General features: G+C 43.7%; 1 protein-coding gene across 3 annotated transcripts in view; it reads right to left on the bottom strand.

Annotated features, from left to right (window-relative positions):
• SEMA3D (semaphorin 3D) overlaps nt 1-25,386 on the bottom strand; it is a 293,106-nt gene that overhangs the window by 180,099 nt on the left and 87,621 nt on the right. The gene's annotated exons all lie outside the window — the stretch shown is intronic.

The raw sequence follows: 25,386 nt of genomic DNA, 5'->3' as shown, positions 1-25,386 counted from the left end.
GACTCTTACATTGATCCAAATACTTTTTTGTCAACACTACAGCAAGTTTAGTTATATTTTACACTCATAATTTAAATAAGTTAATAAAAGTGATGTTATATTGGTTGCTGATATATGTGAGTGTCCAATCAATTAATACTTTCTTCTTCCCCCTCTGCTCTCAGCAAAGCTTCCAGCCTTCTTTTTTTTTTTTTTTTTTTTTACAGACTCAATAGCACCCGTCAGGGGTCGGCACCCTAGACAACTGCCTAATGATAGCACAAGCTCTGAAAATAATTTCATTAATTCCTTATTTTTAAGAGTGAGAAAAGTAAGCTTAATAAATACCATAATTCTATACATAATCTACCATAAATAAATACTGCTATATAAAGGGTGCCATATATTAAACTTAATCAGTTTTAATGTACTTACTGTCCTGCACATAGGCTGTGTAATGCTAGCAGAGGCTGTTGTGATAAATTAGGCAGATACAGTAGTGTTTATTACTATGTAGGTCACTGGATGCTTTATTGACTGTTGACAACTATCTGAGCAAGTATTGCATAATGTTGTATTCAATGTACACTCTAATGTTTTCATATAGTTGATTAAGTATTATACACAACAAATTAGTTCTTCTTTGGAAGATATTATCTCTGACAAATAATTATTCAAATCTCAATTGTCAATGCCATGTATTAGCTGGTATACATTTAAGTTGCCGACTGTCAGGATCCCAGCGTTCAGGATGCTGATGCCGGAATTCCGACAGCTGGCAATGCTGCCAGCTGGAATACCGGTCAAACAGGACTATTCCCACTCGTGGGTGTCCACTACACTTATAGAGTGGGAATATAACCTGTGGCCAGTGCAGCGAGCCACCGAGCCCACATGGGGACTCTTTGCGCTCGCCCTGCTGCAGGCATACTGGCGACCAGCATGCTATTGTCAGTATACTGACGGCCAGCATTCCGGCTGCAGGTAACTCATACCGAACCCATATTACCTATATAACGTATTTTAACAGGAGGATTACAAAAGTGTCCAATAGGAAAAAAAATCACAATGTGTGAAAAGAAGGTTACTTGTGAAAGAATGGGGAGGATAAGATAGGCTGCCTTGGTTATCCCAGCATGCCTTAATATCATTCAACATGTCATAATTTCTTTAAAACATGTCACAAGGTAATTAGTTTAATCTACGTTTCAACAGATCATTTGTGAGGCCTGAGAGGACTGTTTCCAACATGAAAGTAGTAGATTGAACATTCTATAATGTATTATGAACAATGTTTTAATATAATAGATGGCCAAGTATTATTATCACTTTGTCAGAACATGAACACAGTGCCTGATTCAAAGATGAGCGCAGTTTGAAAAGCAGCTGTGTCTCTGGACACCGCTGCTGTATGAAAATATGTAGAATCACCAGGAAATATGTTGAGTAAATAGATGCATACTGCATGCTTGTGTGATTTGCTGCTGCATCCAAAGACTCAGCATTGGGTTGCTTGCTTGAATATCGGCCATCTGAGTAGCCTTCAGGTTTCAATGGCGCATGCATGGGGGGTTTCCAAGTACCTGGTAACTCCCCTGATGAGCCCAACTTTTTATTTTTGAGACATAGACAGCAGTGTCTCCATCTCAGTAAAAGTCAAGATCGTGACCGCAATCGTGACCGCAGTACTGCTCCTGCAGCAGAGAGCTATGTATAGTAGCTCTCTGCATAGAGACTGTCTGTGAGGAGCTGCTGGCTGCACATACTCAGCCATATCAACTCCTTCCATCCTCAAAATGACTGCCGTCAGTCTGCTCCTGCATCCAAGCCCCTGGTGGCACGTATAACATATACAGTATGTATACTGTATATGAAGTTTGCGTGGTTTTATGTACAGTATTTGTAGGTATGTATTTATGTAAGTATGTGTGTTTGTGTGCTTGTGTATGTATGTATGTATATGTATTTATTTGTGTGTGTGCGGGTGGGTGTGTGTGTGTATGTATATATATATATATATATATATATATAACTCTGGGAGCTGCACATACTGTACATCTGATCCCTCTGTAGGAATTCTCAGTTGCGTTTGATTGAAAATTAAGTCTGTACTGTCAAGGCTTTTCTCTACACCCCAATCCAACTATGTGATTATCTAGGGTGACAACGAGGACAGACAGCTTAATTACAGATCACAAATAATTTTTAAATATTTGAGGACTAGTAACTTCCCTCTATTTTTAATGTAGTCACCACTTCTGGCCCATCTAAAAAAAAATCTCTTACCAGTGTACAACAAGAGTTGGAAATGTATACTCTAATTCTAGGCTTATAAGCCAGTTTTAACCTTCCACACTAATTTGTTGGCCTCACTTGATGTGTGAAGCACTTGGAAGCTATGTTATTTTAGATACCTACCACTAAAGAAGTTCTCTTTGGACGAAACGCGTAGGATTTATAAAAATTCTCGTTCACTACCCGACTGTAAGAGTTTTTGCATAGGTTTTTATTGTTAATTTTATAATTGTTCTATAGGAATTTTGTATTGTTAGCTACCTCTGAACCTGTATATTAAATTGTGTGGTATTTTGTACTAATTGATTCCCTCAAAAATTCTTTGGGTGACTCTTTTTGGTGAGAGGGTATATCCACAGGCCCCAGAATTGTTCATACTGCAGAGGCCAGGAAATCTGCATCTGAAGATGGGACAAAACACCCTAGTATTGGGAACGCTGTCCAACTCTGCCTACCCCCTGCCCTCAATTGGCAGTAGACTGTCAATCAGGCTGAGGCTTGGGGACACTACTTGTGAGGATGCAAGACCTGGTTTGCTCATGCGCAGAATGGGTCCAGCACATGTGCAGCTGTTCCACTATCAGAGATGAACGTAAACCTTCAGATTTATGTACATCTCTGAATCATGCCCTGAATCTGCAGTAATCCTTTGATAACTTGAGTTTCCATCACAATGCTAAGTAAAGTGGTTGGTTAAAAAAATAGTCCCAGCAATCTTTGACTGCACTATCATTACCAAGTAGTTATTTTCTCCATTGCAGCTTTAGTAATATACAGTATGTTACAGTTTGATATCTCAGTCAGGAGATGACACCAGTCTGTTACAAATCCTAGATAATACAATGGGTGAGAAAACTCATTAGCTCAATATCAGCAGGGCAGGGAAAACTATGGGGGTGATTCAGACCTGATTGCTGTGCTGCAAACTTTGCTGCCCTGCGTTCAGTGCTGAAAGTATGGTGTGTGGCATAATGTGTAATAAGCATTACAGTGTGTGGCATAATATGTAATAAGCATTACGGTGGGTGACATAATGTGTAATGGGCATTACATTGTTTGGTATAATGTGTAAGGGGCATTACGGTGTGTGGCTTAGTATGGCCATGCCCCTATTGTCATGTAGCCACTCCCCTAGTTTCATGCGACCATGCCCTCTCATGACACGTGACCACACCCATTTTTACTATTAGTACCACTAAGAAAAAAATTCTATTTGCACCACTGCCTGCATTCAGATAGGCACCACCTCCAGGGGGAGTGCAAATTCGCCGTGCAAGTGTGCGATTCCATGTGTACACCAAGCTGCAAAAATCCACTTTGTGCAGTCTCTGCACAGCACAGGACTTGCTCCTTCAGTGCAATGAGAACGGGCTGATCAGGGCCGGAGCTGACGTCAGACACCCTCCCTGAAAACGCTTGGGCACGCCTGCATTTTTCTGGACACTGCCAGTAAACGGTCAGGTACTACCCACAAACGGCCTCTTCCTGTCAATGACTTGCGAACGCCCGTGCGATCTGAATTTTCGCACCATCCTGTCGCTGGCTGGCGATGCCCTTTGTTGTTGTCCGACGCGCATGTGCATTGCGGTGCATACACACGTGCTGCTAGTATCTGATCGCCCGCTGTGCGAAAACCTATTCCTGGCAAAATATGTCCCGTTCCTTTAAAATACAGAACTAGGCTTTATTAATGGATAAATGTCCGTAGAAAACAGCTGCACAAACATGTGTTTAAACTCAAGGCTGACATGTTTATTTCTGTTCAGTTCACATTTAATAAACACATAACAAGTGACTTCATTTTGCAGCAAGACAGTAAGGGACAGGTTTGAAAAAGAACAATAAACAAAATAAATGATTAGAATGAAACTTTAATAAAACCAAAAATTTATATTTCATTTGTAGGGAAATGTGAAGCATCTGTTCTAATAATAGATATAACAATACAGGTTGAGTATCCCATATCCAAATATCCGAAATACGGAATATTCCGAAATACGGACTTTTTTGAGCGAGAGTGAGATAGTGAAACTATTGTTTTCTGATGGCTCAATGTACACAAACTTTGTTTAATACACAAAGTTATTAAAAATATTGTATTAAATGACCTTCAGGCTGTGTGTATAAGGTGTATATGAAACATAAATGAATTGTGTGAATGTACACACACTTTGTTTAATGCACAAAGTTATAAAAAATATTGTCTAAAATTGCCTTCAGGCTGTGTGTATAAGGTGCATATAAAACATAAATGCATTCTGTGCTCAGATTTAGGTCCCATTACCATGATATCTCATTATGGTATGCAATTATTCCAAACTACGGAAAAATCCGATATCCAAAATACCTCTGGTCCCAAGCATTTTGGATAAGGGATACTCAACCTGTATATGATAAACACATATCTGCTAGCCTTGGTCCTGTAATAGAATTAATCAGTGAGGGTGGCAATAAAAAACTTTGTCATTGACATGTATTTTATACTCAGCAGTGGAGAATACCAATGAATACTTCTCCCATGAATATATTAAGAAATAATATTATTAGCATTTATTAAGAAAATGCAGAAAACTTAAACATTCTCCCTGGAAGTGAGTGTGGACAAACCTTCCATACAGTATACTGCCACTACTCTGGTGATATGGTCAGGGCAATGAAACAAATTCATAGCGAATCGTGTCTTGTTGCCCCCCATTCTTCCACCTTAGACACAATGACAGGAATTACAATTCACAGTGCCACGCCCCAATCCTGTCCATCAGCTACGAGTGGGATGATGTATAATGCAGTGAAAAGAGTGGAGAAGTGGACCAGTGGAGAGGTTGCCCATAGCAACCAATCAGCTTAGAGGATGAATTTATGAAAAACATTGCATAAAATGACCGATCGATACTGATTGGGTGCTATGGCCAACTTATCCACTGGTCTACTTCTACACTCTTTCCCCTGCTTGATACACCAACCCCTAAGTTTTGTATAAGACATCAGATGTAGTATTCTGACTTGCGATCAGGTGAAATTAGCACAAAATTCTTTTTAAAATACACAAACATAATTGTATAATTGACTCATGATCAATGAGGAAAGCACCTATGAGATTCAGAGGTTTTATAAACGGGTTTACATTCAACTCATCATGAGGTCCCTAATTACTGACGTACTTATGGGTGCAGTGTGTGTGGTGCACACGGCCCCTGAGTCCAGAGACCACACCGCACACATGCTGTACCCGTTTCTTTAATAGTCATCTCTCTGGAGTTTCCCATCAGTGAAGAGTGCAGTGTGAGCTGTGGACGGGGGTGTGCAGTGAGATATGGAGGGAACTGGAAAGAGCTATGGTATAAAATAGGTAATTAGAAGGCTATGCTGTAGTGAGGAAGCTGTACTCCACATACATTCTGAGAATGATTGAGTTGAGTCCAATAACTTCCTTTCTCATACGTCCTAGAGGATGCTGGGGTTGACATCAAGACCATGGGGTATAGACGGGATCCGCAGGAGACATGGGCACTCCAAAGACTTTTCATTGGGTGTGAACTGGCTCCTCCCTCTATGCCCCTCCTACAGACCTCAGTTTTAGAAATGTGCCCAGGTCGACTGGATGCACTCTGAGGAGCTCTACTGAGTTTCTCTGAAAAGACGTATGTTAGGTTTTTTATTTTCAGGGAGATCTGCTGGCATCAGACTCCCTGCTTCGTGGGACTAAGGGAGCAGAAGCAGAACCAACTTCCTCAGAGTTTCATGGCTCTGTTTCTGGCTGACAGGACACCATTAGCTCCTGAAGGGAACTGAACGCTAGCCGTGTCTAGATGCTCACTCCCACAGCACGCCGTCACCCCCCTCACAGAGCCAGAAGTCAGAAGACAGGTGAGTATGAGAAGAATGATCTTCAATCAAGTAAGTGACGGCTGAGGTGCGGAGCGGATGGCGGGAGCGCAGCGCGCCATTGCTGCCCACACACACAGGCACTGCATAGTGCAGGGCGTGGGGGGCGCCCTGGCCAGCAAGAAAAATACCTCAAACTGGCTAAAAGGGGGCATAAGATGCCGCTGGCACAGCCCTACCCCCGCCAGTATAAATATTGTCATGGATACCGAGGTGCGGAGCTTCTTCCTCAGGCCAGCACACTACTCAGCACCATTTTGGTCCTCTCCTCCACTTCTGACAAGTACAGGGTGCTATAAAGGGGGGGGGGGGGGCACAAAGCGATTGTGGTGCATTTGATAGTGTATATTACTATTTAAAAGCGCTTTTGGGCTGTGGACATACTGTGTTCACAGGCAACACTGGCACTGGGTTTGTGAACTGGCTGCTCCTATCCTGTGTCCCTATGACAGATTTTACTGTGGATCTGTCCCCAAAATAAGTCCCAGTGTGTCTGTGAGTGTGGTGTACACGTGTGAGGCATGTCTGAGGCAGGAAGTTCCTCCCCGGAGGAAGCCATTTTAGGGACACAGAGTTGTAATGTGGTGGCGCTACCGGCACACCAAGAGCCTGCATGGGTGAAAGAGCTACGTGACAGTATGCCTCTGATTAACCGTAGATTAGATAAGTCTGAATCTTGCTAGATTGCTTAGATTTTAAGCACGGATCTGCCATGTGTATGCCCTCCAGCGTTAGCGATGCGCGGCCCCGCGCATCGCTATCGCCGGTGCTAGATTGAGCCTGCATGCAGGCTCAATCTAGCGGGTCGCTCACTTCACCGTTGTGTGAAGTTAGTGGCCCCCCCAGTCAGCTTTCCCCCTCGCTCAGCACATCGCACTGTGCTCAGCGGGGTGAGAGATGTGTGCTGAGTGGTCTGTGTTAAGATCGCTCAGCACACATCTCTCCCGTGAGTACCCGCCTTAAGGCTGCATGCTGGAGAAAATCTGTGGAAGATGTGATTTTTCAGGATGCTGTTATTCCTTATGCGGGCGGCCCCTCTGGGTCACATAAGAGACCATTTACAAATGTTGTAAACACTGATACCGACACAGATTCTGATTCTTGTGTCGACAATAGTGAATCCAGAGAGATAGATCATAAATTGGCAAAAAGTATACAATATATGATTGTGGCTATAAGGGACGTGTTGGAGGTTACAGAAAGCACTTCTGTACCTCTGGAGAAAAATTATTTATGTAAGGAAAAGAAATCCAAAGTCACATTCCCTCCTTCACACGAACTAAATGCTCTGTTTGAAGGGATGTGGGTGAATCCTGATAAAAAATGTTGTATTCCCAAAAGGATTCACATAGCTTATCCTTTCCCGGTTGAAGACAGGAAAAAATGGGAGTCACCCCCTTTGTTAGACAGTGCACTTTCCAGGTTGACAAAGAAGGTAATTCTCCCTGCTCCTGGCACGGCTTCTCTTAAAGAGCCGGCAGACCGCAAAATGGAAACGACATTGAAATCCATTTTTGTTACCAATGGTACACTGCTCAGGCCCACTATTGCCTGCGCATGGGTGAGTCGCGCTATTGAAAAATGGTCAGAAAGCGTGTCATCAGAAATTGACACAATTGATAAAGATGAGATACTCCTTAACTTAGGGAATATCAAGGACGCTGCTGCCTACATGCTGGAAGCAATGAAGGATATTGGACTCTTGAGTTCACAAGCCGCTACCATGGCAGTATCGGCTAGGCGGGCATTATGGATTCGCCAGTGGAACGCGGATGCAGATTCCAAAAGAAAAATGGAGGCTCTCCCATATAAAGGTGAGGCCTAATTTGGCGATGGCCTGGATGCGTTAGTATCGGCGGCTACCGCAGGTAAGTCAACATTTTTGCCCTCTGCACCAGCAAAAAAGACCTATCACCCGCCAATACAGTCCTTTCGGCCCAATACATACAAAAAGGCGAGTGGTTCCCCCTTCTTTGCAGGTAGGGGAAGGGGAAAGAAGCCCACACCAGCTCCAGGTTCCCAAGAGCAGAAGTCTACCGCTAATTCTGCCAAATCCCCAGCATGACGCTGGAACTCCCTTGCGGGAGGCCGCTCGGGTGGGGGCACATCTCAAACTCTTCAGCCAGGATTGGATTCTGTCTGGCCTGGATCCCTGGGTGTTGCAAATAGTATCCCAGGGATACAAACTAGAGTTTCAAGATGTTCCCCCATGCCGATTTTTCAAACCGACCTTGCCAGCTTCTCCGCCAGAGAGAGAAGCAGTAACAGCGGCAATCCAAAAATTATGTTAAGACAAGGTTATAGTCCTGGTACCATTGTCACACCAAGGGCGGTGTTTTTATTAAAGCCTCATTGCTGTTCCGAAGCCGGATGGCTCAGTCAGACCGATCCTAAATCTAAAAGATCTGAATTTCTTCCTGAAAAGGTTCAAGTTCAAGATGGAATCACTTCGGGCGGTGATTGCCAGTCTGAAGGAGGGGGACTACTTAGTGTCGGTGGACATAAAGAATGCTTACCTGCATGTTCCCATTTATCCTCCTCACCAGGCTTATCTGAGATTCGCGGTTCAGGATTGCCATTACCAATTCCAGACATTACCTTTTGGTCTCTCCACGGCGCCATGGGTATTCCCCAAGGTGACGGCAGAGATGATGGTCCTCCTTTGTCAGAAAGGAGTCAATATAATCCCTTATCTGGACGACCTCCTGATAAAGGCGAGATCCAGGGAGCAGTTATTACAAAACATATCCCTCTCCCTGTCAATACTCCAACAACACGGGTGGATCATAAATTACCCAAAGTCACAGTTGGAACCGACGACAAGGTTGTCTTTCCTCGGAATGATTCTGGACACAGAAGTTCAGAGAGTATTTCTTCTGCTGGAAAAGGCTCTGGAAATCCAGAAAATGGTAAAACAGATATTAAAACCATCAAGTGTGTCGATCCATCAGTGCATTCGGTTGTTGGGGAAGATGGTGGCGGCCTACGATGCCATACAGTTTGGCAGGTTCCATGCCAGAGTATTCCAGTGGGACCTGTTGGACAAGTGGTCTGGGTCACACCTACACATGCACAGAAAGATAATCCTGTCGTCAAAAACCAGGATTTCGCTCCTGTGGTGGTTGCACAGCTCTCACCTGCTAGAGGGACGCAGGTTCGGGATTCAGGACTGGGTCCTAGTAACCACGGATGCAAGTCTCCGAGGCTGGGGAGCAGTCTCTCAGGGAGAAAACTTCCAGGGATGTTGGTCACAACAGGAAGCCTGCCTTCACATAAACATTCTGGAGCTAAGAGCCATTTACAATGGCCATCAACAAGCGGTACATCTTCTTCAAGACCGTCCCGTGCAGATCCAGGTAGACAATGTAACAGCAGTCGCATACATAAACAGGCAGGGTGGAACGAAAAGCAGAGCGGCAATGGCAGAGGCGACAAAAATCCTCCGCTGGGCAGAAAAACATCTACAAGCTCTGTCGGCAATATTCATTCCGGGAGTAGACAACTGGGAAGCAGACTTCCTCAGCAGACATGATCTCCATCCAGGAGAGTGGGGCCTCCACCAAGAAGTCTTCGCAGAGGTGACAAGTCTTTGGGGAGTTCCTCAAATAGACATGATGGCGTCTCGTCTCAACAAGAAGCTTCAGAAATATTGTTCCAGGTCGATAGCAGTGGATGCGCTAGTGACCCAGTGGGTGTTTCCGTCAGTGTATGTTTTCCCTCCACTTCCGCTGATCCCAAAAGTACTCAGGATCATAAGAAAGACAAGGGTTCAAGCAATCTTCATTGCCCCAGACTGGCCAAGAAGGGCTTGATACCCAGATCTTCAGCAGTTACTCAGAGGAGATCATCTGCCTCTTCCTCCTCGGGAGGACCTGCTGCAGCAGGGGCCATGTGTGTACCAAGACTTACCGCGGCTACGTTTGATGGCATTTCTGTTGAGCGCCGTATCCTAGCCAGGAAGGGTATTCCTAAGGAGGTCATCCGCACCCTTATTCAGGCCAGAAAGGGAGTAACGTCAAAACATTACCACCGTATTTGGAGAAAATATGTGTTTTGGTGTGAATCCAAGAAAGCTCCTATGGAAGAGTTTCACTTAGGACGTTTTCTTCATTTTTTGTAGGATGGCGTGGAGACGGGCCTACGATTGGGATCAATCAAGGTCCAGATTTCGGCCTTGTCAGTGTTCTTCCAAAAACAATTGGCCTCTCTTCCAGAGGTTTAGACCTTCGTGAAAGGGGTTCTGCACATCCAGCCTTCATTCGTGCCACCAGTGGCACCATGGGACCTTAACGTGGTTTTGCAGTTCCTTCAATCGGATTGGTTTGAGCCTCTACAAAAGATAGAGTTGAAGTTTCTCACTTGGAAAGTTGTGATGCTTTTGGCATTGGCATCCGCAAGGTGGGTGTCGGAACATTTTCTTCCGAAGGTGGTTTCTGCTTTTCACATAAACCAACCTATTGTGGTGCCAGTAGGTACTGACACATTCACTGATTTAAAGTCTCTAGAATGTGGTTAGAGCTTTGAAAATCTATGTTGCTAGAACAGCTTGTATATGGAAAACAGAGGCTCTGTTTGTCCTGTATGATCACAACAAGATTGGCTGTCCTGCTTCCAAGCAGACTATTGCACGTTGTATTAGAAATACGAATCAGCAAGCTCATACTATGGCTGGATTGGCGTTACCGACATCAGTAAAGGCCCACTCCACTAGGAAGGTGGGCTCATCCTGGGCGGCTGCCTGGGGGGTCTCGGCATTACAACTTTGCCGAGCAGCTACTTGGTCAGGGTCAAACACATTTGCTAAGTTCTACAAGTTTGACACCTTGGCCGATGAAGACCTAAAGTTTGGTCAATCGGTGCTGCAGGGTCATCCGCACTCTCCCGCCCGTACTGGAGCTTTGGTATAGACCCCATGATCTTGATGTCGTCCCCAGCATCCTCTAGGACGTATGAGAAAATAGGATTTTGATAGCCTACCGGTAAATCCTTTTCTCCTAGTCCGTAGAGGATGCTGGGCGCCCGTCCCAGTTTACCTGCAATTTAGTTATTACAGTTACACAAGTTGTGTTATCTTGGTTTCAGTATGTTGCTGCAATTAGTTCATGCCTGTTGGCATGTGTTATGTTGAATGCCATGTGTGCGGCATGGTTGAGGGTGTGAGTTGGTAGATATCTCACCACTAGTTAAGTAATTCCTTTCCTCGAAATGTCAGTCTCCCTGGGCACAGTTCCTACAACTGAGGTCTGGAGGAGGGGCATAGAGCGAGGAGCCAGTTCACACCCAATGAAAAGTCTTTGGAGTGCCCATGTGTTCTGCGGATCCCGTCTATACCCCATGGTCTTGATGTCGTCCCCAGCATCCTCTACAGACTAGGATAAAAGGATTTACCGGTAGGTTATCAAAATCCTATTTTTTAACCCAAAAAATCTTATTCTATTTCTGCATCTTTACACATTTAATATCATTGACATATATTTTGTTTTGCTGTCGCAGATCTGATTCTGGTATAACTTGTAAAATGTCAAAAACATGTAAGTGGTAATAACACTGGGAAGTGTTGTTAATGCCAATATAAAATTCAATTTCAGAAGTGTCTGTATATCTGTCAGATTGGACTTTACACATTAAACCAACATATTTGGATTTCTGTATATCAAAAAGTCATCAAGACAGTTCTCTAGTTTGCATAAGTATTATTGAAAGATTTGCATGGAATTTGGTTACAGTAAGTATTGTTTGTCCTGTATGCATCTTGTTTGTTAAATGAATAGAAACAAAAATAAAAGTTACAAAAGTACCTTTTCTAGTAATAATGCATTCTGTAATCAGGGGCGTAGTGAGGGTGGCTCCAGTGGAGCTCAAGCTCCGGGTGCCTAAAATATAGGAAGGTGTGCCGCAGCCCGACTCCACCGGCACCTGCCTCCAGGCCGCCCGCAGTTCGCAGCTCACAGCTGTTCAATAACAGAGTGAGTTGCTTCCTCCCTCCGCGCTCCTGAGTTCCGAGTTGTGCATGTGACGTCATGACATCACAGCACACGTGCAATGGGAGGAGACGCTGGAGAGAGGAGCTGTGTATCTGAACACACCGCAGCAAAGAGAGTAAAAACAAAACAAAAAATTGTTGAAAAGAGGTGCGTTCTGGCTGCGCAACTGTGCCTGCCTGCTACTATTTGCTGTAATATAAGTTTTATAAAATATATATTATGTGTGTATATATATATATATATATATATATACACTGCTCAAAAAAATAAAGGGAACACTTAAACAACACAATGTAACTCAAAGTCAATCACACTTCTGTGAAATCAAACTGTCCACTTAGGAAGCAACACTGATTGACAATCAATTTCACTTGTTGTTGTGCAAATGGAATAGACAACAGGTGGAAATTATAGGCAATTAGCAAGACACCCCCAATAAAGGAGTTGTTCTGCAGGTGGTGACCACAGACCACTTCTCAGCTCCTATGCTTTCTGGCTGATGTTTTGGTCACTTTTGAAAGCTGGCGGTGCTTTCACTCTACTGGTAGCATGAGACGGAGTCTACAACCCACACAAGTGGCTCAGGTAGTGCAGCTCATCCAGGATGGCACATCAATGCGAGCTGTGGCAAGAAGGTTTACTGTGTCTGTCAGCGTAGTGTCCAGAGCATGGAGGTGCTACCAGGAGACTGGCCAGTACATCAGGAGATGTGGAGGAGGCCGTAGGAGGGCAACAACCCAGCAGCAGGACCGCTACCTCCGCCTTTGTGCAAGGAGGAACAGGAGGAGCACTGCCAGAGCCCTGCAAAATGACCTCCAGCAATCCACAAATGTGCATGTGTCTACTCAAACGATCAGCAAACAGACTCCATGAGAGTGGTATGAGGGCCCGACGTCCACAGGTGGGGGTTGTGCTTACAGCCCAACACCGTGCAGGACGTTTGGCATTTACCAAAGAACACCAAGATTATCAAATTCACCACTGGCACCCTGTGCTCTTCACAGATGAAAGCAGGTTCTCACTGAGCACATGTGACAGACGTGACAGAGTCAGGAGACGCCAAGGAGAACGTTCTGCTGCCTGCAACATCCTCCAGCATGACCGGTTTGGCAGTGGGTCAGTAATGGTGTGGGGTGGCATTTCTTTGAGGGGCCGCACAGCCCTCCATGTTCTCGCCAGAGGTAGCCTGACTGCCATTACCCCTTGTGAGACCATATGCTGGTGCGGTTGGCCCTGGGTTCCTCCTAATGCAAGACAATGCTAGACCTCATGTGGCTGGAGTGTGTCAGCAGATCCTGCAAGACGAAGGTATTGATGCTATGGACTGGCCCGCCCGTTCCCCAGACCTGAATCCAATTGAGCACATCTGGGACGTCATGTCTCGCTCCATCCACCAATGCCACGTTGCACCACAGACTGTCCAGGAGTTGGCGAATGCTTTAGTCCAGGTCTGGGAGGAGATCCCTCAGGAGACCATCCGCCACCTCATCAGGAGCATGCCCAGGCATTGTAGGGAGGTCATACAGGCACGTGGAGGCCACACACACTACTGAGCAGTGTATATATATATATATATATATATATAAATATATAGTTTGTTAGTTCTGGCACTCACTATATTCAAGTGTAACATAAGAGGGGGGTGCTAAAACATACCCATGCTCCTGGCACCATGGAACCTAGCTACACCTCTGTCTGTAATAGTCTAATGGCAAAATTGCAAGTGGTAAATGCTCTTGATGAAAAGATATTCAAATAACCGGAACATAAAAGTAAAGGCTAAACTGATTCAAATCAAAGATTTATGCATTACTGCATAACTGCATAAAAATAATTTTCTTCAATCGATAAGACTGCCCAGACACTTAATAAACAATTAATTTGGAACAGTTGAGAAAACAGAAAATTGCATGGAATTATGCTACATTTTTGTTAAATGAGAACAGTGAGCACTGAATGAATCACAGTACAGTGGCCAGTAGTAGGTTTTGCCATATAATGTACTGTGTTTGCGAAATAAAATGACATCAGTCCAGTGGCATCACTATGGGAAGTACATGGGGTGCGGGCTGACTGCCTTCTCGTCAGTGTCAGGAGCCAGGTACTCACACTGTAACATTACGTGCAGCACTGGGCTCCTGTCACTGAGTAGGAGCCGGCACTGCACACAGACTGGTCTCTAGGGGCAGCCAACAGCTCAAAAATGGGGGTCAGACCATGAGGGCACATCCCTTCTTGCATGGCCACGCCCCGATTTTAGCATTTATACACATGCACCGGGAGACACCACACTTAATGATGTTCCTGGCCTGCATCAGTTTAGTCATATTGTTGTTCACGTGGAGCTCATCATGGGGTTTTTCATTGAGCTTTTGTCCACCGGAGAGTACATCTCATGAATTCTTCACTTCTACTTTATTACACATCATTTTATATGTAAATGGTTTCCATGGGATGAAATATATAAATATATAGCACTTGTCCAGTAGATAGTAAAGGTCAGATTGAGGTCTTTGGGGCCCCACGGAAGCTAATTTGAGGTTGCCTGCCTGCAATGTTATGCCTGTCAATATTATTAAAAAGTGTAATGTATAAATACTCCCAGTACCAGAAATGTTTTAAACACACTGGGGTAAATTTACTAACATTCGTAATTTTCCGTTTGAGGTCAAAGTTCAATCACGAATGACATCGAAAGTGTAAATATGCAACTTTTTGAATTTATTACGACTAATTTACTAAGCTGCCGTATTCTGCATTTTCGGTTTTTCCGATGTCGATGTCATTCGTTTTTTTAGGCAGTGTTTATCGTGAGTGACTTGTAAAACACTGCCGACTTTATTACAATGAATCTCGGCCGGATCTGAGAGATCCGTGCTGGGCTTCATTGTGCACCTGTGTAAAAAAAAAAAAATGTTTAAACTTTAAAAAAAAATTGCGTGGGGTCCCCCCTCCTAAGCCAAACCAGCCTCGGGCTCTTTGAGCCGGTCCTGGTTGCAAAAATATGGGGAAAAAATTGACAGGGGTTCCCCCATATTTAAACAACCAGCACCGGTCTCTGCGCCTGGTCCTGGTTCCAAAAATACGGGGGACAAAAAGCGTAGGGGTCCCCCGTATTTTTTAAACCAGCACCGGGCTCCACTAGCTGGACAGATAATGCCACAGCCGGGGGTCACTTTTATACAGTGCCCTGCGGCCGTGGCATTAAATACCCAACTAGTCACCCCTGGCCGGGGTACCCTGGAGGAGTGGGAACCCCTTAAATCAAGGGGTCCCCCCCTCCAGCCACCCAAGGGCCAGGGGTGAAGCCCGAGGCTGTCCCCCCCATCCAATGGGCTGCGGATGGGGGGCTGATAGCCTTTGTTGTATGTTATGAATATTGTTTTTAGTAGCAGTACTACAAGTCCCAGCAAGCCTCCCCCGCAAGCTGGTACTTGGAGAACCACAAGTACCAGCATGCGTCGGAAAACCAGGCCCGCTGGTACCTGTAGTACTACTACTAAAAAAATACCCCAATAAAGACATAACACACACCTTGAAAGTATAACTTTAATGCATACATACACACCACCATATACACATACTTACCTTATGTTCACACGAGGGTCGGTCCTCTTCTCCGTGTAGAATCCATAGTGTACCTGTTGAAAAAATTCTACTCACCAAATCCAGGGTAGAGGGCTCCTCGGGTAATCCTTTTGTAATCCACGTACTTGTAAAAATAAAAAAACGGACACCCGACCACGAACTGAAAGGGGCCCCATGTTTTCACATGGGACCCCTTTCCCCGAATGCCAGAAACCCCCTCTGACTTATGTCTAAGAGGGTTTCTTCAGCCAATCAGGGAGCGCCACGTTGTGGCACCCTCCTGATCGGCTGTGTGCTCCTGTACTGTATGACAGGCGGCACACGGCAGTGTTACAATGTAGCGCCTATGCGCTCCATTGTAACCAATGGTGGGAACTTTGTGGTCAGCGGGTGACCGAAAGTAACCTCACCGCTGACCACAAAGTTCCCACCATTGGTTACAATGGAGCGCATAGGCGCTACATTGTAACACTGCCGTGTGCCGCCTGTCATACAGTACAGGAGCACACAGCTGATCAGGAGGGTGCCACAACGTGGCGCTCCCTGATTGGCTGAAGAAACCCTCTTAGACATAAGTCAGAGGGGGTTTCTGGCATTCGGGGAAAGGGGTCCCATGTGAAAACATGGGGCCCCTTTCAGTTCGTGGTCGGGTGTCCGTTTTTTTATTTTTACAAGTACGTGGATTACAAATGGATTACCCGAGGAGCCCTCTACACTGGATTTGGTGAGTTGAATTTTTACAACAGGTACACCATGGATTCTACATGGAGAAGAGGACCGACCCTCGTGTGAACATAAGGTAAGTATGTGTATATGGTGGTGTGTATGTATGCATTAAAGTTATACTTTCAGGGTGTGTGTGTTATGTCTTTATTGGGGTATTTTTTTAGTAGTAGTAGTACAGTACTACAGGTACCAGCGGGCCCGGTTTTCCGCCGCATGCTGGTACTTGTGGTTCTCCAAGTACCAGCTTGCGGGGAGGCTTGCTGGGACTTGTAGTACTGCTACTAAAAACAATATTCATAACTTACAACAAAGGCTATCAGCCCCCCATCCGCAGCCCATTGGATGGGGGGGACAGCCTCGGGCTTCACCCCTGGCCCTTGGGTGGCTGGAGGGGGGGACCCCTTGATTTAAGGGGTTCCCACTCCTCCAGGGTACCCCGGCCAGGGGTGACTAGTTGGGTATTTAATGCCACGGCCGCAGGGCACTGTATAAAAGTGACCCCCGGCTGTGGCATTATCTGTCCAGCTAGTGGAGCCCGGTGCTGGTTTAAAAAATACGGGGGACCCCTACGCTTTTTGTCCCCCATATTTTTGGAACCAGGACCAGGCGCAGAGCCCGGTGCTGGTTGTTTAAATATGGGGGAACCCCTGTCAATTTTTTCCCCATATTTTTGCAACCAGGACCGGCTCAAAGAGCCCGAGGCTGGTTTGGCTTAGGAGGGGGGACCCCACGCAATTTTTTTTTAAAAAATTAACACTTTCCCATCCCCTTCCCATTGATAAACATGCACGGATCTCATGGATCCCTGCATGCCCATCCAAACACGGGATAAAAAAGCAGGTCTGGTTTTTTTTAGTACTTTTTTACGATTTGTATTTCTGCACGGCAGTGTTTGGCTATTGTCGGCAGTGTTTGTGATTTGCACTTTTTAGTAAATTCCCGATTTCTACCAAATTGGAGGCGTATTTGACCGATGGTGTATTGATTCGTGATTTTTTCCAAGGACTTCCAAAATATTACGAATTCCCTCATCACTGCCGTGATTTTTGCTTAGTAAATTACCGAGATGACACTTTGAAGAAAAAACGGCATCTCTGTCAAAATCGGGACCTTAGTAAATATACCCCACTGTAGGGCCCCATTTAATCCAACACTGACAAGAGTGTTAACGGTGTGCTCATCATCCCATTTCTGATTAAATACAGTAATACAAAAAAAGAGGTGCTCAAAAAAGACAATATATACTGCTAATATTTTAAAGCTATAAACTATGTAAGTAATGCTCATAAGGACCAACAACAGCTTCAGGTCATGGACAGTGTATAACATTTCAATTTTCAGATCTGTACATAGGGTGATATTTACAGACTTATTTATATAGTTAAATATATGTATTATGCAGGGCCTCAGCCTGGAGCTGAAAATGATCAAGGCCCATTTGTGAGAAGTGGAGGAGGTGTTGCCAGTGCCATGTGGGTATGACCAGAGCAATGTGGGCATGTACACCCCTTACACTGTCAGCCCCAATATCTCCCAAATATCTAAAAATAGAAAAAAATTGCATTTTTTGAGAGCAAATTCTAAATACAATTTTGATACTTATGATGTAAGTTGGGTGGGCGGCTGGTCATCATCATGCTGCCATGATGATTGCCTTATTTTTATCTTAGGCATGGAGTGTAGCATTATTAATCTGGCCCAGGTCATATGCAATTGCATTTCTTACAAAGTCCACGCTCAGCTGCTAAAGGACATGTTTACTGTGCTACACATGAGGATGTAATGCTTACTCTAATGTTTGGCTTCAGTAGAACACGCTCTTATTCATTTGGAAAGTTTAATAACTTAATAGCTGAAGTCAGGTCTCCCATCCTGTTATTATTTATGGGAGTATCTCCCAGTTTGTGGTATCTTCTAACCACATGAAAGAGCCTAATATTACAGCATACTGTACTGCAAGAAACACTAAAACTCTGGGTGGATACACCTCAGTTGAATTTAAGAGACTAACTAGTTACATTAGTTCAGCCTCTGTATACTGTATGCATGAAAAGATCTCTGTACAGTACATCCAAAAAGGGTTAGCAGAGGTTAAAAGAGACATATGATCTTTTGGCAGATCCAAAAAAAGGCTTTTACACAAGGGACAGCCGGGTGTGGCAGTATTTTGTAGGGGATCTTGAAGAATATATCAGAGAAAATACAAATTAATCCTGCTCAGTTTCAAATAGATGGTCACATTTTGTGGCTGTCTAAATCAGGACATGCGCTGGCTGTGAGCAGGTGGTACTTGTCCTAGCTTTTTGTGAACTGGTGACATAAATAAACACATCAGGGCTGTGGTCTGTATTCTTCAAGGAACTCAGTGTGACTGTTTAAACTATAAATAATAAACTGGAAGTATTTATTGGGGGTACAGAAAGTATATAGCTGTGGTTTTGGTGATGTATACTGTCTGTAACAGGAAAATGTTGTGAACTTACGGTACAAAAATGATCAAAATAATAATGCGCATTTACAAATAAAATCAATTATTTCTAATTGTTTAAATGGAAACCAAAATTTCCCTGATGCAGTTACTTAATGTAATTGAAGGCGGAGAGAGATAAAGTACCAACCAATCAGCTCATGTCTGGTTACAGGCTGCATTTGAAAAAAGGCAGTTAGGAGCTGACTGGTTGGTACTTTATTTCTCTTCACTTTATTTCTCTCCAAGGGCGGGATGTATCATTTATCACTTATTCTATGCAATACATCCCTCCCCTTACGACATACATTTCTTAACAATGTATTCCGATAACAGCAAGCCCTTTCATAGAGAGGTCTTCTGGGTTTATGAAACGGAAGTCTTATTGCGCATGAGTTACAGTTGACCAGCGCATTGCCAAGCTGCAGATGGAGGAAGAAGGATCCTTCAGAGTTCTATCATGGGAGTTCTGTTGAGTTCATCTGAGAACAAGCTCTGGAAAGTTTTGCTTTCCAGAGCTTGATACGTTCAGGCAAACTGAAACCCCAGAGAATTCTATGGGGACTGCAGGGCCAGCAGTCCTCAGCTGATATCACCAATATTGACTGCAGTCCACTTTAATGCATATGGGGATTGTGACAAACCTCATAAAATTGCAATTTTCAGAGGTTTGCCTCCATTTTTGGGGTTAGTACGTCTCGTCCCAAGTTTTGGCATAGCTCCCCTGTAGTGTATTAGTTGCCCAAAGAAATCAATCAGCATCTAACTGTCATTTCAAAGACTGTGCTAGATAAATGACAGAAGCTAAATAGGTGCTTTCGCCATCTTCCCCACTTTATCTTTTTAGACCAGCCTGCCTGACTCCATCAGCTTCCCTAGTGATGTGAGCTGTCAGGGGGCTTAATGGAACAAATCATAGCACAGAGTAGCGGTATGCCAAAGCCACAATAATGTGATTCACAGTGCCAACTCCCCACATCATACCTGCACATATCCTTTGGGGTCTCCCATAGGATAACAAACTAGCCAAGTATGTCATAAATCAGCCATTAAGCACATCACTTTATTTCTATTTTCCTTAATACAAAGCCAAAAAGAATAAACAAGTCTTCTAATGAAATCATGAGTAATGCACAGTACCAGTGTGTAGCCACACAGGAACACTGAGGGGAGAGGATGGAAAATAAATGTATGAAAATTAATATTTACAAGTGGTCACTAAGCTTTTCCTGTGCACTGCACCAAGCTAATGGGTTTCACAGCTTAGAATTTGAAAATAGTCATTAATGCATAATACGTTTTCTTTTAGGAAATAGGGTTGTGTATAAATGGAATGCTTAGTATCATGTAGAACAGGGGAGGGCAATGATTGTAATCTTGATAAGAGCAGGAAAAGAATAAACTGGCATAATATATCCTAGACAGGAAGAACTGATACAAAAGCATGCATATCAATTGCTTTGTGCAACTGCATAGTTCAGCGACAGCTGGGGGTGACTATCCGTGAGCTAACACAGTATTACATACCGTATAATATATACTTTGTATAAACTTTGTTAATATCGAAGTTTAATCCATTCGATTTTATTAGAATTTCATATTATTGTTGCTACATACTGTTGGGTGTTTATTTAGTCAAAATATGTTCAACAAAAATAAGGGAAAACAGGACATTATGATACAAGAAACCAGGAATCTAGTAATTAATTTAATGTTGAGATGAATTAAAACGTATGGTAGTTTTAAATCATGCTGACTTACAATGACATTAGTTCAACCTACAATGGATTTATATACATTCATAAATTATTTTTTATAGCTGAGCCTTACAGAAAAACGATGTCATTTGTTTGGCTTATTTGAATTATAAAAACATGCTAAAAGGAAATGTTCCATGCTTATAAAATGTTAATTGACCTTTTCCATTTGGAAAACATATTTCAGTAAATACTTCATCTTTGAACAGTTCTGATTGACCTTCTTTTATTCCAGGAATGGAGACCAAAAAAGTCTTAACACTGTGGAAAAATACATTGCAGGCCTTTGAAACAGCACTGATATTTTAGAAATGTAATTAGCCCAGACTGTTTTATTTGGCACACATTTACTGTTTTAAACAACTTGTGTTTATTCACCAATAAGCAGATTATGGCAATTGTGCAAAACAATGTAACCATGCACAGCTATTTACGCCATAAACTAAAGTATATGTTTACAAACATTTAACTTAACGCAATTTTAATTATCTCAAGCATAAGTACAGTATGACCAGGTTTGCATTAGACTTTCCAAGTAGTTAGTAAGGTATGGTGTAATATTTAAGCGGCATCTATTATTGCATTAGAAACAGAAATTACTTAAAGTGACTTAAAGTGAAAGTAACACACAGCAAAAAAAGATCATAACTTACTGACACTGAGTTCAAGGTGGTGCAAATTATGATAACCGCTGCGTATCTAACAGTGTAATTTACCTGTAATTTCAGCCTCATTCCTATTTACCAATCTACGGTGTCCACTGACTATGTCCAAACCAGAGCTCAATATCTGTTATACCCCTTTCACATCGCAATGCTGGGTCCCACCCGGGAATTGGTAACAGGTCCTTCCCGGGTGGGACCGATATTGGACCCTTTCACACTGTCCTGCCGACCCGGCAATAAGCCGGGTCAATATTGTGGGTGGGGACGGAGCAGGCATCGGGGGCGGCGCTGGGAGATGACATCATCTCCGTGCCGCCTCTCCATATGCAGTGAACGGGTCCCGGGTTACATCGACCCGGCAACCCATTCACACTGCACCTGACCCGGTATTTAACATGGGAATAACACAGCTTTATTCCAGGGTTGAATTATCGGGTCAGGCGACCCGGGAATTCAACGATGGCCCCTGTCACACTGCACAGTGACCCGCGTCGACCCAGCAATATACCGGGTCGATACCGGGTTATTTTTGTGGTGTGAAAGGGGTATTAATGACAGGGACAGCATTAGGAAACAGAAGGTCATAGGCAAGAGGCTATGAGTGAGTACTCCTCTTCCCCAGGCACTACCTACACCACCAAGGCAAGATAGTGGAAAGCAACCAGCACCAGACGGAGGAATGGCTCAAATATACCATGAGGCATGTTTCTGGAGTTTCATAGAGTACTACATTTCTATCTACTGTACCTATCTATCTATCTATCTATCTATCGTAGAAGTCTTAGGACGAAAAGCGCGTGGATTCCCTTACCTCCTACAACAAAGATAAAATACCTCCTGACTCTTTTATGTTTATGTTTTATAATTTGTACATCTTTAGGAATGGTCTTATTGTATATATACATTTTTTATATGTATTGTTTAAAATAAATTTGCCTTGTTAAATTTTACATTGACTCTTTGATCCTCTCTATTTTATATATATATATATATATATATATTTATATACGGTGCTCTCATTTTATTATTATTAATACTATATGACACCATTGGTCATTTGAACCACTATTCCCTCTTTTTCCATGCTAATCTTTCAGTAATTTACTATTGCTAATTCATTAGCGGATAGCTGACATCCATATAAAGAGAGTGTCTATTAACTTGTTTTTTGCCTAAAAATATCTTTGATAAAAGAAGGCTAAAATTAATCTCAGAAGTGGCGCTGAGCATCCCTATGTCTCAACTATCTATCTCTCTATCTATCTATCTATCTATCTATCTATCTATCTATCTATCTAGGGTGCTGTGAGGGGGAGGGAGAAAAAGGATGAAGGAAGATGAGGGCGAAGAGGAGAGGAACATATGAAGTGGGAGTTGAGAAGGGCACAGGGTTTGTCCCAGAGGAGGGTCCAGACCACAGTAAATAGCCACACACTGTAGGGGCTGGAGCTTGGTGCAGGGCAGAGGAGGGCCCTGGAGGTGGGCAGAGGACTGTGGGGAGGGAGGAGGTGGAGCAGCCAGAAAGGGAGTTATCTCCATACTGACACTGACACTGCCTATATGGTGGGCGCACCTACTGTATGAACCAGTACATTAACTGGTGACTTTCAAATATTTTTGTTTTTTTATGGGGGGAGATGACCCTTTTCCCTCCCTGTTCCAACACCTATTCCAAACACCACCCTTTGTTGTGCTTGGGAATTAGCCATTCATTGAGTTGAGAGGGACCTTTCAATAATTTAAGCCCCTCTTCTAGTTATGTGTTTTTCTGTAAGCCCTACATTACCTTTGCCAGACTAATGACAAGATCTGACAAGCTGTAAAATTATTATTAAACTAGTTAGCAGCCCGTCAAATTGACCGAACATTGTCGTGCCCGGGAAAAGTCCCATTTGAGCGCTCAAATGGCTCACTCTTCGGTCATTTCTGCTCATCAGCTCAGGAGGAGCAACACTTGCATTGCTTCATCGGGCGCCATCTAGTGCCCACCAGTGCGCAACACTTGAATTCCCCTATAGAGGTGAGGAGCAGCATTAGTCTTTTATATATACATATGTACGTAATGCTATGCTGCAAAAAATTGCAGGTTGGGAGGCTGTAGCATCTCCCTCAGTACCAATTTTACTTTCACCTGTGAAAGCTTGCAGTGCAAAAAAGGGTCATTTGGTCAATCGGGCACCCACTGGTGGCTGCCTGCGCACATAACAGAGGTGTGGAGCAGCATAGACTTTTATTATATAGGATGTCCTGTGTCTTTTCTTTCTGTAATGTACAATAATGAATAGACTGAACTCAGCATATTCAAGCACCAGCTAACAGCTCCACCAGTTGTGCTGTGGAAGAGGAAACCAGGATGTTTGCAGGAAAACACACTAAGGGCCATAGACAGTTTCCAGATTGAAATATTTCCCAGTATTATATATAACATTGGGGGCCATTCCGACCCATTCGCACGCAGCGGTTCTTTGCTGCAGTGCGAACGGGTCGGAACAGCACATGCGCAGCGGCCGAATTGTGGACGTGCGTTGTTACCCGGCGACGGCAGTGGCCAGAACAAAGAAGATCAAGAAGATTGACAGGGAGGAGGCGTTCCGGGGCATCTACTGACCGTTTTCCAGGCGTGGAGATCCGAACGCAGGCGTGTCCAGACGGATGTCTGATGCCAATCCCGGGACCTTCGTCGCTGGATCCGTCGCACAGGGTAAGAAGGTCTGACCCTGGTCTTGCTTTGCAGGTAACTTTTTTAGCATAGCAGGGCTGCACAAGCGATCGCAGCCCTGCTATGCTAAAATACACTCCCCCATAGGCGGCGACTAGTTGATCGCACGAGCAGCAAAAAGTTGCTACGTGCGATCAACTCGGAATGACCACCATTGTTTGTTTATTGGGGTTTTTTGTGTGGAGGGGATGGAGTGGGACATATGTAAATGTAAATAGAGGTGAATATCTCACTTTCTCCATCGCTGCATATTAATAATTCAGACTTGAGTTCTAGAAAGAACCAGAGCCAGGGTTACTCCTAGCAATCTGTTTTCATGCATTTTTGGTGTATGACTCAGTGCTTCAAATGCTAAACAATCACTTCACAGTTCTATGGGTGTAACAGTTTTTTACATTTGCTCACCTACACATTTTTTACAGAATGCTATAAAAGTTTGGCTTGGAGTCAGAAAATGTTCAAACCAGCTCAGTGTGTTAAATATTTTAGAAAAACAATAATGCTGTGAGGATGAAAATTCTAGATTTCATTTGATCTCTGGAAAAGTCTCTATGGAGGTTAAAAATACATAGGTAAAATAAAAAATGTACTTAAACAGTAATGCATATTACATTTCACTTACACTGTACTAATTTATTTAAAGCAAAGTTATTATTGTCTTGTTTGATCACTATGAAGCATAAAACCGTTTCAAATGTCTGCTACAGTTTGCAACAACACAACACTAGAAATAAGGCCCACATACACTACCAACGGATTACGGCAATGTCCCGATCCCCCAACGGCTGGATTGGGGAATCGGGAATATTAAATATGTCTGAAATCCCAACTGATCTGCAAATCTGGGATTATTAACATGCTTAATTTTGCCGTTATCTGATGCATCGCCAATCATCGATGGCCGCCGATTGGCAGATTGTCAATGCTGCTCGGATCAGGGAATCGGGGAAATGGATTCCTGATGTATGGGGGCCTTTTTCTGTACACGTTGTGGACCAAACTGGATGGATCCAGACACTTGGCACTCAGGCTTCACACCATACCCCAAGAGGCATTGTTACAGTTGAGCATTAAATAATACTTGGCTACTTTGTAGTGATCCTCTTCAAGAGAAGTCCAGAGAGGAGATGCAGCTGACCATTCTGGGGAATGGGTCTGGGCTCTTGCATCATTTTAGCCCCACTTCCTCCATGCGGAACCGTGTTTCCCTGTAATGTCTCCCCATCCTGCCCACTTTACAAGGAAGTGGGTGGGATATGGGAGATCCACACGCAATTCAGAGGATGCATTAATGTATACACTATAGTTCCATGTCATGTAA

This window comes from Pseudophryne corroboree, chromosome 6 (genome assembly GCF_028390025.1).
Source record: "Pseudophryne corroboree isolate aPseCor3 chromosome 6, aPseCor3.hap2, whole genome shotgun sequence".
In the NCBI taxonomy this organism is placed as follows: Eukaryota; Metazoa; Chordata; class Amphibia; order Anura; family Myobatrachidae; genus Pseudophryne; species Pseudophryne corroboree.
The sequence above is the reverse complement of the archived record's forward strand: the minus strand, read 5'-3'. Positions and strand labels throughout refer to the sequence as shown.